Here is a 15,428-nt window from a genome sequence, read left to right on the forward strand (position 1 = left end):
TTATAGAGACAAAGTTTGAAGTTTTCTCTGAAAATTGGCTATAATCAACTTTTCAGTGGCCGTGCTTTTCTTTTCAGACGTACAGATACTAATGTTTTTCCTTGCTTTGCTCCACGGTTACCCATAATAGCTGGATTAAAATATCTAGGGTCACTGCAGAAATACTTCCATAAGCTCTGTTAGAAGAATTACATAAACTAAATGAAAAGGCAGTTTCTGTCCAAAGGTAAACAAGAGCACCGTAGGAACAGCACTTCATAATGGACAAGAGCTGTCTGCCATGCGTTTCTGCTCTTACCGTGTAACCTGAGGGTGTAACCAGGTTATAGCAGAATGATACTTACTTGGTATATTTCTGTTTGTTTTTCATTTTGCATTGGTATCAGGAAGATTCACAAGCCCTCAGCTTTCATTTTGCCAAATGGCAAAGTCACTTTAGAGGCAAACGGTCCTTTTTTGTTGTTGTTGTTGTTGTTGTCTGAATGTCTCGAGCATCTAGTAATTCCTTTCAGACCAATTCAAAGCAAGGAGTCACTGCTTGTCACTGAAGAAGGACTAAAGATTAATGCTCTTAAAATGCCCTCTGGAGGAAACATCTTTCTCAGGAATTCAGAAAGTACGTCATACAAAAATTGTTTTCCAGGCACTAGGACTGCAGGCTGTCTGTAACTAATTAAAAAAGGGTGTCAACCAGTCAACCTTTTTAAAAAAACAATTAATTATAAAAACAGAACTCACCTGTTGCTTTGAATTTCTTTGCATATATTTTGTTTGGTTCATATTCACTGATCTGTTTCTGTAAAGGAAGACTAAAGAACCTCAAATACTCATCTTCACTCAGAGCTCAACGTATTGAGCCTGCTAGCAGCAGCCTGGCGTTGGGCCTCATCACCAGGTGCCCCAGGGAGAAAAGAACTAATTTAATGCAAGTCCATGGCCAATTTATTTTGCATTAAAGTAAATTTACTATAGTTTTTAGTCCCAATTCATGGTATACAGAGTATACTGTATGAATAGTTCAGAACAGTTCAGAACTGGTATATTTAAAATGGAACTAGCTGGCTTTTTTGATGATTTCAAAAATCCCTATTCCCTCCTGCACACCATCATGTTATTTTTCATATCTTAAGTTTTGAGAGGGAAGAGGAGGGAGGACAGGGAGGCAGAGTCTTATCGGCACGATGGTGCCTGCTGTGGCAAGGGAAATGCATAACCTAGGCTTTGATCAGGACATAAAAGGGAGAACTGATTTTGCAACTTTTTAAATTTTTCTGGACAAGTTTTATGTCTAAGCCAGACACTCTCAGTTGGCAGGCTTAGAAGCAACCTGGCTAAAAGAGATGCTGCTGGCTGGTGGGAGAAGTCGCACAGAGAAGGGCTGAAGGATCATAGCCTGTAGGCCCATGAGAGATTTCCATTCACCAGCTGTGAAAAAGTCAAATGTGTGCCAACTACCCACCATAGAGGTTCGTCTAACATTTCCTAAAATTGTTCAGTGAACATAGTTCCACAGCTTTCCCAGGCAATCTATTCCAGTCTTCTCATACCCCTGGGGCTAGAAAATTCCCTCTTACCCCTCCTGAATGTTCTGTGGTTACAAATGAAGCTTGCCTCTTTGTGTCCTGCTTCAGATGAACAGTGAGCAGCTGATCAGTTTTCTCCTAATAACCTTCCATATATTAGAAAGCTAATAAAGGTCACTGCCTTCAAGAATTCACTTCTTCCAGTCTAAGCAACCCTGGTTCCTAGGCTTTATTCACACGATCTAATGATTTTAGGACTCTGTGTATACTTTCAGCTCTCCTCTGGATAGTCTTCAGTCTTCTGGGATCTTAAAGAGTCATTGCTCCCAAAAGAGGAGTTCACTTGAGGCCTTGTTAGTAGTACTTGCTGTGGCTTACATATGAGATGCTTGTTAATATATTTCAATATATTGGCAATATATTGAATTTCAATATATTCAATATATTGAATTTTGCCTGTTCTGTAACCACATCTTCACTCACGCCTAGTTTGTGATCTACAAAAACTCCCATGTCCCTTTCTGCAGAAATGCTGGCTGGCCAGTCACTCCCCATTTGCATCTATGCATTTGATTTCTCCTTCCTAGCACTAGTATGTCATGCTTGTCTTTGCAGATTTCGCCATGCTGATTTGGGAGCATTTCTCCAATTTAGGAAAATCATGCCAAATTCTTATCCTGCTCTCTCAAATGCTTGCAGATTAATTCCGCTCAGTGTCAGCTGCAGGTTTTAGTAAGTGTACCCTTTAACTCATCCACCAACTAATTATGAAAAGATTGAATAGCATGGGGCCTAATACAAGCCCTGCTGGAACCCACTTGAAAGGTCCTCCAAACTTGTAAAAGATAGTCATCATATTACCCAATCTACTATGGGAAGATTGTCAGATGCAAAAATAGTAATCGTAGCACAGGAGCTTGAGCAAAAGTCATGATTGCTTAACTAATTCTCTATTTAGTCCACTAATTCTCTTTTATCTTTATAGGCAGACACATTCCAATCAAACACAATCAAACTGAAGATGAAGTGGTTCTGTGTCAATGTTTAGCTATACTATTTTCCTAAAATAAAAATAAGAAAGGCTATCAGTCTTTCTGCACAGAACAGCAGTCAATCAACCACCGTGGTCTAGAGGAAATCTTGTTCTATTATTGGACTGTGTAAAGGGTTTTTTTATCTTTATCTGTGGTAGGCAGGCTTGGAGACAGACTGTGACTAAGCTTTCACTTTTGCACCAGTGCAGGAGTGATTGAATCTTTATATAGTTTCCATCATTTTCAGGTATGAGGTGTATGTGACCAACATCTTCACAGAGGTATTTGAGACTTACAGTTCTTGCATGTTAAAACGGACCATTTTTTGTTATTATTGCTAATAGCATTTTTTGTTATTATTTTGCTAAAATAGAGAATATTTGGCTATTATTATTTATCAAGATCCACCTTTGACTTCAGGTCACACTGTCCTCTTCTGTATCATCACCTAGCTGGGGGAACAATAGGGAATACACTGAATTCTTGTTCCTAATTATTTGTGCAGTGGTAGCACCTCCTTGCATAGCGTGCTCCAGACAAGCAACAAACGAGCCATTAGTATCCAGAGGGCTCCTGAGGCTCCAGGTGTGAGTTTGTGTGTAACCCATGCAAGATGCCACTCACTGACTACACCACTGAAATCAACCTAGACTGATTTTGACATAAAGCATGTTCTTGGACATCTCGGGTTACCCAAATGGGCTTAAACCTGACATTGAGCCTGCGTGTTTCACCTCACAGTTGGAGCAGACTGAGAAAATGGAAAACGTCAGTTTAGGTGGTACATGTGACAGGTGGTAATTTGTTAAATCAGTGCAACTCAATTGCATTTGATCATATGGTCATACCTGCAGCTCATTTGTCAGGAAAGAAAAAGTGGATAGAACAGACAAAGAAGGAGAAGGTAAAATGGAGGGATAAGATTGCACTGTAAAATGAATGGGGTTTAGTGGAAAGGGAAAAAAGCCACGGTGGTATTGACTCCCCTCTCCTACTTAAGCCTTCGTTATTCACTTTGGTTTAGAAACCTTCTGGTATTTTTCATTGATGTTCTTCTTGCTCATCTCTTTTAGAAAGGAAAACCTTATTCTCCTGAAGAGATTTGAGCTTGACATAAGAGTATTGCTTTTTAGCAATGGTCTTTGCTGTCTCCATTTTTGTTTTTAAATAACAAAAAGACAGAATAAGGAAGAAAAGGTGAAATTCAATTATTGCTGTAGAGATTATGCTCTTGTTACAAATTCTGCCAAGACTTAAAGCAGCTTCTAGCAAGTTTTCTGCTATTGTAAAGCTGAGTCCTTATTAGTAATTACAACCTAACTGTTGTGATATTTGGAAAGCCATCATTTTATCAAAGAAATTGTCATACACATGCCTTGGCATTCCTCAGACATTGACAACCAGTTATTTTGCAATCTTTAAAATGATTCTGGGCTTCTTTCTTCTTTTTTTATTTTCTTAAGAGTATGTGTGATAAATTGGTCGCTAGGAAAGAAAAGCACCTAAGCCACCTCAGTGTATCCCAGAAGTAATTCATAGGGCATTGCTTGGAAGCACATGAGAATTGAAGATGCCTGTAGCACTGCTGACAGGAGAGGTTGCAGGAGGAGAGCACAAAGCTTATAAAATCATAGAATCAATAAGGTTGGAAGGGACCTCTGGAGATCATCTAGTCCAACCTCCCTGCTCAAGCAGGGTCACCTAGAGCTTGTTAAATGGGGTTGCATCCAGGCGGGCCTTGAAGATCTCCACAGAAGGAGACTCCACAACCTCTCTGGGCAACCTGTGCCAGTGCTCCGTCACTCTCACAGGGAAGAAATTCCCCCTCACGTTCAGGTGGAACTTCCTGAGGTTCAATTTCTGCTCATTACCTCTTGTCCTGTCACACGGGACAACTGAAAAGAGTTTGTCCCCGTCCCCTTGACACCCTCCCTTCAGGTACTTATACACTGATTGATAAGCTTCCCCCTCAGTCTTCCCTTCCCCAGGCTGAAGAGGCCCAGCTCTCGCAGCCGTTCCTCACAGGGCAGGTGCTCCAGCCCTCTGATCATCTTTGTAGCTCTATGCTGGACTCTCTCCAGTAGCTCCATGTCTCTCTTATACTGGGGAGCCCAGACCTGGACACAGTACTTGACATGAGGCCTCCCCAGGGCTGAGTAGAGGGGCAGGATCACCTCCCTCGACCTGCTGGCAACAGTCTTCCCAGTGCATCCCAGGATACCATTGGCCTTCCTGGCCATGAGGGCACATTGCTGGCTCATGGTCAACTTGTCATCCACCAGCACTCCCACATCCTTCTCTGCAGAGCTGCTCTCCAGCAGGTCAGCCTCCAGCTTGTACTGGTACCTAGGGTTATTTTTCCCTAGGTGCAGGACTCTGCACTTGCCCTTGTTGAACCTCAGGAGGTTTCTCTCCATCCAAGTCTCCAGCCTATCCAGGTCTCTCTGAATGGCAGCACAGCCCTCTGGTGTGTCAGCCACTTCTCGCAGCTTGGGATCATCAGCAAACTTGCTGAGGAGGCACTCTGTCCCCTCATCCAGGCCATTGATGAAGAAGTTGAACAGGATGAGACCCCATACTGCACCCTGGGGGACACCACTAGACACAGGCCTCCAACTGGACTCCACACTACTGATGACGACCCTCTGAGCTCTGCCTTTCAGCCAGTTCTCAATCCACCTCACTCTCCACTCGTCTAACCCACACTTCCTGAGCTTCTCTAGGAGGGTGTTAGGGGAGACAGTGTCAAAAGCCTTGCTGAAGTCAAGGTACACAACATCCACTGCTCTCCCCTCATCTACCCAGCCAGTCGTTCCATCATAGAAGGCTATCAGATTGGTTAAGCAGGATTCCCTCTCGGTGAATCCATGCTGGCTACTCCTGATCACCTTCTTTTCCTCCATATGTCTGGAGATGACATCCAGAATGAGCTGTTCCATCACCTTTCCAGGGATGGAGGTGAGGCTGACCGGCCTATAGTTGCCTGGGTCCTCCTTCTTGCCCTTCTTGAAGACTGCAGTGACATTGGCTTTCTTCCAGTCCTCGGGCACCTCTCCAATTCTCCAGGACTTTTCAAAGACGATGGAGAGCAGCTTGGCAACAACATCCGCCAGCTCCCTCAGTACCCGTGGGTGCATCCCATCCAGGCCCATGGATTTGTGGATGTCTAGCCTGCCCAGAAGGTCTCTAATCCTATCCTCCTCAACCAAAGGAAAGTCTTCCCTTCTCCAGACTTTTTCCCTCACATCCAGGCTGCAGGATTCCTGAGGGCTGCCCTTAGCAGGGAAGACTGAAGCAAAGAAGGCATTCAGTAATTCTGCCTTCTCTGTATCCCTTGTCACCAGGGCCCCCGCCCCATTCAGTAGCAGGCCCACATTTTCCCTAGTCCTCCTCTTGCTGCTGGTGTATTTGAAGAAGCCCTTCCTGATGTCCTTAACATCCCTTGCCAGACTCAATTCCAGCTGGGCCTTAGCCTTCCTCGCTGCATCTCTACGTACTCTGACTGCATTCCTGTAATTCTCCCAAGTAGCCTGTCCCCTCTTCCACACTCTGTGTATTTTCTTCTTCTATCTGAATTTGGCAGGAGCTCCTTGTTCACCCATGCAGGTCTCCTGCCCCTTGTGCTGCACTTCTTACTCATAGGGATGCACCGCTCTTGAGCTTGGAGGAAGTGATATTTGATGCACACTAATAATATATTGTACCTCAGTGCTATGGACAACACCTCTGTCCCTATGCTGTGCTGTCAAGTGCAGCGAGGCCTGTGATATCTGTGGATACAGAGCACCTGTGATTCCCTGTAGTCCCACAACCTGTGTGAGGTTAAGCTCCCCTTTCCTCTGAGAAGAGGAAACTGGTAGGCTGAGCAAGTTGCTATGTCTCTTATTGATGCTAATAAAGTATCACATCTTGTTTGGGAACACACTGTCATGAGGGCAGGAGGGAAGGGGGGCAAGTGGGGACCTGGTATTTTTTTATGTGAAATACACTAGGAACGGTGTTTTGGATGCTTAGATTTGATGTAGTGGGAGCTGCTGAAACTGGAGGACACTTTCCAGAGGGAAGAAAATTATTTATGCTGGTGGCTTTGATCAGGTCAAGGATCTGCTACTGCAATGTTAGGTCATCTAAGAACTAGGAGGGCTCTTGTCATTCCTGCCCCTTGCCCAAGCAGGGATATCTCTACAGCAATCTGTGAACTGTGGCTAAATTTCAGAAATATAGTGCCTGAACGGTAGAAGCTTCTGCTCTCGCAACCTCTAGGCCACAGTCCATGAACGTGTACAAGTTTTGTTAGTTGCAGCTTACTCCTCAGCCTCTATTTAAGTGCATCTTTTGTGAACTGATGAATTGTTTGCGGGGATTATTTCATAATAATGTATTTCAGTGTCTAGGACAAGCAAATTCTGGCAATTTTTCGTTGTCCATAGACAGTCCTTTTTCTTTTCCACGGGGAATTGATTTTGAGAGAAGAATATACCTCCTGTGATGCCTGAATTTTTCACAAGCAATCTTCCATCTGAGTACAGCCCAATACCATTTAGCTTGCTGGAACTGCTGAAATTACAGCCTGAGGTGGCATGGGGCTGCTGGAGCAACATCAGCCAAGTAGGAATAGGTACATCAGCCATAAGGGACAAGATAACCTCCACTAATCCAAACCTTTTTCCCCACATGGTTCTGCTTCCCGTAAAAATACAGCTCTCGGTTGTCTGTCATTTAATAAGATTACAAAGCAAGACCAAGCAATTTTAGCTGTTTGCTTCTGAAATTAAATCCCTCCCTCGTGAATGGGGAGAACCAGAGCTAACTATGTGTAAGATTAGAGTATGTCAGTGCACATCCCGAATACCGTCATTGATTCTCTTTCACTCAAGTGTTCAATGAGTGAGCTTGCTCTGGCTTTCTGCAAAATATGAGTGTTGCTCCCAGTGCTATCCATGACCAATAAATCTTTTTCACTTCCTTATGAGAGCCAAGGAGTAGCAAGCTAACCAGTCAGTCTAAATAATCTAGTATTTAAAAACACTAATTCTTAGCAGTTTGTCTCACATTTAATGTATTTATACATCTTTTTCTCATTTCAGAAGCCTATGCTGTCAGTGAAGCTGTGATGATAGGTTTTCTAGTTCAAATAAATGAATCTTCACTCCCTCTAAACTTTCAAAAACATGTTCATATTCTGTCCATCTGTTTTATTTAAATTCTCTGGAAAGTACCATCAGTCTAGCATAGTTGCTTAAATTATTTATTCACACTTGGTTTTATACCAAAAAAAGGTTTAAGTATTACTAGGCTTTAGTCTGAAGTATTTCTTCAAGATACAGTGTAGCATCACGTAGGAGACCTCCACGCTGACTCCAGGGAAGCACTTGGTACATACAGATGGTAGCGTGATGCTAGGCCAGGCTGCTCCACAGCCCTCCATCTGTGATGTTTTGCACAGCAGAGATGGAGCTGAGGAATCCAAACTGCAGTTGTGCTGTGGGGTCACAGTTCCCAACCTTTTTTTGTCTCTTCCTTGGCTCGCAGTGCATCCTGCCTGCTGCCTTTCACCCTCTCTCAGACTGCTTTAGCTGAGGAAGTCCCTGAACAACTGATTTCCCAAAGCCAGGAGGGCACAGGGGAGGGATCATTCTTGGCTTTGTCCTATTTTTGCCCAAACAGCTAAATATTTTTTCATAGCAATCATTCTTACTGATTTTATGAAGTCTTTGTAGTAAGCTGGAGGCACCCTCTGTAATGCTGATTGGGACTTCCTGAAGTAGAGGTTAGACCCATACCATCCTTTTAATAGCCCTTGCTAGAGCTGTTCCCCATTAATTTGTCTAATACCCCTTTGAACCTGGTTGGACTTTTGGCTTCCACAATACTGTGTGTGGTTAGTCCCTACTTAATTATGTGCTGTATGAAAAAGTGCTTCCTATTTTTTTTACTTTCAACCATTCATCTGAAAATCTCATTAGGCTTCCCCTAATTCCTGTATTGTGAGAAATAACCAATCTGTTCCCAAGTGACTTTCTCTGTGCAGTAGAGGATTTTCTGATAGAGGCTGCTATCGTGTTTCCTGCCAGTCATCAGTGTTGCAGGCTGACATCTCCATTGTATAAAAGTAGTTCCACATCTCTGTATGTCCCTGTTGCTTCCTGTAGTTCTGCAATATCTGTTTTCAGATGTGGTGGCCAGAATAGCACGTAGCACTGAAGACAAAGACAGTCAGCAAGGCAGGGCTTTCTGCAGCAGTGTTTTCTACAGATGCTTTTTGCCTCATTCTGTAGCCCTTTCCTAACAATTCCCAATATTCTGCCTGCCTTTTTAGGATTAAATTCCCAGAGCACATACAGCATTCACTTTTTGGCCTGTTTTGCAGTGGGCATTGCCTTTTGTGAGGTTTATTACCTTTAAGCCTCTTGCTGCATAGTGGAATTCACAACTCCCAGATAATGTAAGGGTAGAATTAGGTGCCTATAAAATTGGAGTCACAAAAACCTGTATCTAAGTTAGCTGGCAGAGGGTACTGGTGAGAGAAGGGTGGCTCAGGTCTTGCTTTTTTCATTGCGAGAACTTACTTGCTTCCACTTAGCATGTGCCCCATCCCACAGAGTACCAACTTTTCCTTCTAAAAATAAAGGATGAGGCATTCCCTTTAAAACTGAGTAGGAGCTGATAGTCATGCTTGGGTGTCCCACGCCTTCAGCACTTACCTGTGATTCTTTAGCTCATTTTTTTCCTGAAATGAGATGAGAATTCACATTCCCTGGGCGAATGCATACTTTACACCTCTACACACAGGCTGTGCAGAAGAGCATCATGGTGGAGCAAAACAGGGGAGATCTCAGTGCATTGTGCTGAAGTTTCCAACTTGTGTCATATTATCAAACACCTGGAGGGCTGTTGGGTGAAGAAGAAAGCTATAACTCAAATGGATACAAGAATATTGTGTCTCCCCCCATGTTTTGTGTCCCCAGAGGGGTTGCTCACACTTCAGGGGATAAGTGGATTAAAACCAGGAATAAAGCACATAGAGCTTGTGAATTTGAACTTCTGAAGATGCTGGCTGCTTGGAAAGAAGTGGAAATGTTGCCATTGACTCCATTAGAACCATGGTTTCATCATCCTCTTTGCTGTTTTTGTCACATTTCACTTTATCAGTACTTGATTTTAAAAACTTTATCAAGGTATTGGGAAAATTTCAGTTTTCTAATGCTTGATTTTAGCTTTTCCTACTGAAAAAATCATTGAATGCTGTTAGTGGACCATGCAATAAGATGTGTATCTTATAAATTTCCATACCTTTCATAGCCTTCGTCCATTTGCTCCGTACCAGACCAGGGAAAATAATTAAATATAAACCATTAGTCCATCAGGTTCTCTTTCCATCAAAAAGAAAAAGATAATAGCAGTGTAACAAGTCATCTGTCCCTCATTCACCATTAATAGTTTTAGTGTGCCGGTAGTTTTGCCTTTTACCTTCTGTCTATTGCAAAGGCAGCCTACTGCAGAAAGCTTGCCAAGAGCGGAGACTCTCTACTTTTACTTCAGCTTTTTTTCTCCATCAGTTAGCCTTTACCTTTGTTCCAATATTTGAAAGATCTAATATTCTGACTAAGCTCAATATACAAATATATTTCTAGAGTTCCTCTTTATCTCTTTTACTTGTCTGTAGGGCCCTGCATCCACCCCCATTCAGCAAAAGCATGGGATAAAGTGCCCATGCGCTTTGCTGTACTGGGACCTGAACACCAAGTCCTCTTCTCAGTTTTGTTTCCCAAACATTTGAAATGCCGACGTCAGGACTAACTGCAAGACATTTTACTTATTTTCTACTGACTTTCATACCAATTGTTTTAGAAGTCAATGACCATAAGTCTAACATGTTTGTGCATTTGTTTATGTATGTTACTGACACTGGGATTTGAAACCCAATGATACTACAATTCTAAAATCCCCTTTTTCCTTGTTAAGTAACTTGTATACTCAGATTATAATAATAGATTTCTGACCAGAAGCAGCTGTCTCCGTTATAAATCAAATCTTTGGCAAGTATTACCATTCAATATATGATGCAGAACTAGTCTTTTCCTAAAATCAGAAATAATTATGTAGTAATTATGGGGAATAATTACTGTTCTGTCTTGATTGGCACATCAGCTATGCCTCATCAGAAATAGTGACAAACTGCAAATGAGAAATTCATATCCAGAGTCATTACAGACCTGAAGTTTTCATTTGAGACAATGCTGATCTTTTGTGTTTTTTTTTTTTAACAATTATCAAAATGTTAAGTCAAATAACACGGGTTTTAAAAACTCGAATAACTTTTTCCGTAAAAGACATAATCCAGTACCACTTACTTTTTTACTGTAAATGTCAGTCATCAATAGCCAAATTGGAATTAGAATAAAAACGGACTAATCTCCAGATACTTACTTAAATTTACTGGAAAAAGTACTGACCAAGTTAAACACACAATAGAGGTGGTGGTTTGGGGGTACTGACTGATAGATGAATTTCTCATTTGTTCTTTAGGGCTCAGGGCAACATTTATACAGTTTTATTACTTTTTTTCTATGTTTTCTAATGAAACCCTTTTTTCCCCTCTGGGTTTCCTATCTATTGCTGTAACTGCTGTTACATGACAATTGCCTTATGCCTATGGCTGGAGCTAGGTTTTCTATCAGCTGCAATAAAGTTTCCTCATTTAATTAATGAGCCCGGATAGGTAGGAAATGAAGTATTAGGAGCTGCAGATGAAGAAAAGTAAACAGTAAAATGGAATTTTTTGTATATTAGGATGGTTACAAGAAAAAAAAAAAGATGATCTGTATTAGTATAGCCAGTTTAACTGGCATAACTGGTATTTGGGTTATGGCATGATTATTGCCTTGCAGACAGGGGACTTGGATATCATTCTGTCATCAGCAAAGTAGCTGCATTCTGTGCTCATCTCATCTCTGAAGCTGAAAGAAGAGCTGGCTATTATCTTCAAGTGGGGTTATTAATAAGGGGAAGAATCATCCCCAATTACTGTGAAGCAAAATATTTCAACATTTACATATCTGAGAGTTTAATGTTGATCTAGTCCTGCATGAGTTTTTAAGCTCAGCTGTATTCAGTTTTCAAAACGTTCCTGCAGTGAGAAATCTATGGGAACTTGCACCTATGCAAGTGTCATCTCCCCCTAGGTGCACTTCAGGGTCACAGAAATGTGTCAAATCCCATCCATGTGCTACCAGAGACTGATTCCCAGTGAGGTTCCTTCATGCTACAACAGCTACAACACAGGAACAGAGTCTCACTATATATATATATATATATATATATATATATTAACAAGAACCAGGCTGGGATTTTTTTTCTTTTTGAAAGAGCTAATTTCACTCTTTTTTTTCCTGTAACGAAATATCAATCCTTCTGAAATTAATAATTTTCAAGTTTTGAGTATGAAGATCCTAAAATAAAAATCTGAGCAACATAAAGGGGATGATTCAGTTAAACATGTTGGCAGTAACGAGGAGACAGGAGAAGTGCTGTCAGGGCTGTGAATCCATCCATCAACACAGATGCAAGGTTCTGACCTTGGCAGGTTCAGGAGGCAGAGACGTCAAACACAGTCTGCAGTCGATTGGAAACGTAGCTACCAGACAAAGAGAACTCAATAATTACACAACTGTTTTAGTAGATTACGGATTTCCTAGAAAACAATATAACACCGGTCTGTGAATGCAAAAGGGAAACTTTCTTCATTCAAAAACGTAATTCCTGAAAGTCATCAGGTATGGCCTCTGTAAATTTTTTATCTCTTTCCAAACCCATAGAGTCTGTAACCAACTGGTGTAGATTTTTCTTTAGCATTTATGCCCATTAATTAATGCTTGATTGATTTACAGTGAAACTGCTGCAGAAAGGACTGCCTTAGACAGCCATATAAATATTAAATTAATTTCTTGTGAAGGACGGCTGCTATTACACTAAATATTAAATGAATTCATAATACTTGGACATTTGCTATAAATCGTTACTGGGACTGCATTCTAAAATTCCATTCCAAAAAGTACATCTTTTTTTTGTAATACTAAAGCCATGGAAAAAGACCGGTTGCTCTCAGACAAATGTACAGCTTTGAAACACTGGCAACATTAATGCTTTCCCCCAGGACTAGGAGGAGTTTTAACTCAGTCCCATTTTACAGATGCGGGGAGGAGGCACGATGAGGTTGAGCTGCTGATCACAGAAGGTTCAAAACCAGTCTGTTTCTCATGAGAGACGTAGCAGTAGGTTATCAGCTCCTGGCAATCTTCAGTTTGCTGGAAGTACGCTGAGCAGCATCAGTAGAGGACCTGGCAATGAGATATCAAAAGAGGTGGAGAGCATTTCCCAGACTCCGTTAAAAGGAGAGAAAGCTGGACGCACCCAGGCACCCACACTGTTTAATATCAATTCACCTCTAAATATCTTGCCCAAGGCCATAATGGGAAGGATGGGACTCTTCAATTTTTGACTAACAGGTCTAGGCTCAGCAATTGAAGTAAGTTACCTTGTTTCTTTAGGGAACACAGATTTTAATCTCAGAAGTGTTGTAAAATGCTCAGTTAACTAAAAAGAGGAGGCTAAAAATCAGTTCTTTGTGATTTTTCCTTTTGTTACAGAAGAACAAAGAAGACATTAGTATTTTCATTATAGCTCTTATTATCTGAGGGATAGTAGCTTGAGTGTAGAAATTTATGCTAGGAGTAACCTTGTAGGGTTGAAGCTGTTTTTATAATCAAAATCGAATGACTGTCAGACTCAACTACTCTTTAATATACAGATGGGTGTGAATATATGTATTTCCCTCTTTCCAAAGATTTTTGCTTCCATGCCTTAAGTGATCTAAGATGTACAAGGTTTTTCTAATGAAAATTTGCCAAAGTATTTAAATCAGAAGCAAAAATTAGAAAAGCTGCTACCATATAGGAATATTAATTGTTCATTATACAGGGCTGTAGTTCCCATAGTTGCTTTGCATGAGCAAAGCTGCCAATTAAAGAGCCTCAGAGTGCTCACTGGTGCACAATAACCATTTCTCCTGAGCCCCACAGTGGCTGTTGTACTTTGTCGCTGCCCTTTAGACACCTTCAAATGCATATTGACACAGTATGCCAAGATCAGTAGAGGTATTGTTTCCCTGCGCCACAGGGAAAGGAGAGCTTTCCAATTTCGTGAGGAGCTTTAAAATTTGATATAATGTTGATATCAGCAGTGTCCCTTAGGGAATGAGAGAAACACAGAAGTATGCTTTAGGTGAATTCCTAGCACCTAGCACAGTTCTCACAAGGGTTCTTTTCCATCATCGAAAAAGGAGGTTTACAGAGGGGTTTGGTCTGCTTCTCTGTTGTTTCCAGAGGAATTAATTTAGGGATTTTTGACCTGATGGCGCAGTTTGGCTGGGCTCCCTTGGCTTTCATGGATTCTACTGGGATGAACATCATGTTGGCAGGACAGATCCATTCATCTGTGAAGTGACCCGTAAATGACAAACGTCTTTTAAGCAGAGCGTATGATTGAGACCTGCAATGTACAGGAGGCTGGGATCTTGAGGCTTACTTCAGACTCCACTCTTCAAAAATCAGTGGATGTTGTCTCTGTAATAAAACTATGCTTCAGTTTTTCTTTTCCATGTCTTAACATCTTAGGTATCAGCTCTTTCACAAGTCTATGACAGCTAAAGAGAGCCAACAAGAGAACTTAGGGAGCAGAGACATAAGATATTCCAAATACATTACAGTAAATCTGAGTGTCTTCCAAACACTTAGATTCATTTTATTGTAGTCTTTCTCCTATTCTTTAAAGCTGCTTTGAGAAATGACTTCAGTAATCAGCACATAAAATAGCATCATTTTAAATCTTATATGGGACATTTTGTCTACACAATAAATAAACTACTGGCTTGTATTTCTAAGGAGTATTTCTGCTGGAAGATAGATAGATATTTTCTGGCCCATAAGTATTGTAGTTGCTGGATCTTTTTTCCTCTAGGGATCCCATTATAGAACAAATTATCAAATACAGCTAAACTTAACAGCCTTGAGTCTCTGAATATAGTCTTGGATAATGGTTTCAAGTTCTGATAGGAGAAAAAGAAATCTATCAGACTTCATGCAAAACTTCTTGTATGGTTAAAAGATGGAAAATATACTGCACAGCATTGTAGTTATGCTGGTTGCAACTCAAGCCCAGCATTGCGCAGCATGTACCAGAAAATGGCCAGTTCCTGCACACAATGCCTCCACCCAAAAACTTTCTAGCTGAAGGAGAAAATATTCTGTATTTGTGTGTGCTTGAGGTAAACATGTAGTAGATTTTTTTACATTTTAAGGCATGTGAAATTGGATACATTCCTTTCAGCAACAAAATCTGATTTTTTTTGCATTAGTTGAAAGAGTGCTTTATCTTGTTTTCATTTGTCTGTAGCAGAAAACATTGTAAAATGCTGAAATTTCCCATTGTGTGCTGACATTGTACTTGCTGATTGTGAATTTTGCGGTCTATCTTCAAACGTCAAGATGATACTCTCCTGACCTTAACACTTCAGGAGAAATCACCCCCTTCAGGGAGACAGATGGGGTTAGGTACAAGTGTAGGACTGCAAGACATGGCACGGGAGCACCCTGGAGAGAGGGATCAAAATACCCTCTAGTGTCTCCGTTCTCCCTCTGGTAAATCAGCATCAGCTAGTAAATGAGGCTGTGACCACGAGTTGTTCTCTTGCAGTGGACCAAGCTCTTTCCTCAGACTCTCATACTTCCCAGTGGACGTTTTTCACCACAGGGTCTGATTCGTCACTTTTAAGGAGCTCCTCTATTGAGGGACAGGGTCCTCCCAGAAAGAG

The 15,428-nt window shown here is 41.3% G+C and overlaps 1 protein-coding gene across 3 annotated transcripts in view; it reads left to right on the top strand.

Moving 5' to 3' along the window:
* SH3RF3 (SH3 domain containing ring finger 3) overlaps positions 1 to 15,428 on the top strand; it is a 259,022-nt gene that overhangs the window by 230,134 nt on the left and 13,460 nt on the right. The window lies entirely within an intron of this gene.

This window comes from Rhea pennata, chromosome 1, assembly GCF_028389875.1.
Source record: "Rhea pennata isolate bPtePen1 chromosome 1, bPtePen1.pri, whole genome shotgun sequence".
Lineage (NCBI taxonomy): Eukaryota > Metazoa > Chordata > Aves > Rheiformes > Rheidae > Rhea > Rhea pennata.